This window comes from Aplysia californica, unplaced genomic scaffold (genome assembly GCF_000002075.1).
Source record: "Aplysia californica isolate F4 #8 unplaced genomic scaffold, AplCal3.0 scaffold00559, whole genome shotgun sequence".
Taxonomy (NCBI): domain Eukaryota; kingdom Metazoa; phylum Mollusca; class Gastropoda; order Aplysiida; family Aplysiidae; genus Aplysia; species Aplysia californica.
Window position 1 is genome coordinate 235,461 of NW_004797829.1, and position 1,105 is coordinate 236,565.

A 1,105-nucleotide genomic window follows, 5' to 3' on the forward strand; every position below is an offset into this window, starting at 1 on the left:
GCATTACCAACCCCCGACGGTACCCCCCTTTTTTTTTCCAAAATTCTCAAGAAAAAAAACCCTCAAACAAAAACAATAAAAGCAAAAATAGAATACAGGGCGCGAGGAATCACAGCGAACTCCAACAAAGCACGACGCCTCTGTCTCTGTATACATCCGAAGATATGACCCGGACCGTGCAAACGAAAACACTCACCGAGCCCAATCAACTGGCCACGGCAACTTTACTGACAACTGACCCCGTCCAAAAAAAGAAGAAGAAAGAAAGAAAGAAAGAAAGAAAGAAAGAAAGAAAGAAAGAAAGAAAGAAAGAAAAAAGACAACTGACTGACCCGCCGTCCACCTGACCAGATAATCCGGCCCGTGTCCTCCTCCTCAGGCTCACAGCGACGTGTGAAATGACAGGAATGAGCGTTTGTTGTCCCCGTCCTCGTCTGTGTCTTCCCATCGTCTGCAACGCTGACGCAAACGTAAACGCCCCGTAACTTTACTTTACACTTTTGGTCGTAGCTAACAACGCTCTTTCTTCACCGGTTTTCTTCTCATTTTCGAGAGTGTGGACGGAGGGGTTTCGATCCTCTGTTTAAAAAGAGAGAGAGAGAGAGAAAAGAAAAGTGCGTTCTTGTTATTAAGCTAACAGTCGTTAAAAGTTTTCGAGCCTGTGATTTAAGTTAACGAATGGTTGTATAAGTTAATAATTTCAAACTGACATTGGAACTGTAAGCAAACCTGTGAATTTACAAGGCAGAATTCAACGAGAAGGAAAGAGGCGAGGACTAAAAAAAGGCTTCGGATTTTAAAAAGAAAGAAAGAAAAACAAACGAAAGAAAACAAGACAAAACTCCAGTTTCGTCTCCAAAACAACAAAAAAAGATCGTAAACAGGTTTTTTTATTCCTCAAACGTGAGCACCAGCTGTTTCCCACCTGATCTTCAGAAAAATGCATCACTTAAACAGCAGAACCTTCCACAATGCTCGGACTATGCCAAGACCAGAGATAGGGAGAGCAGAGTTAGGGAGAGCTGGATATCCCCGCCCAGGTGAGATATTACAGTATAAAATTGATGTGCAAATTAAAATAATAATAATAATAACATTTTGATAT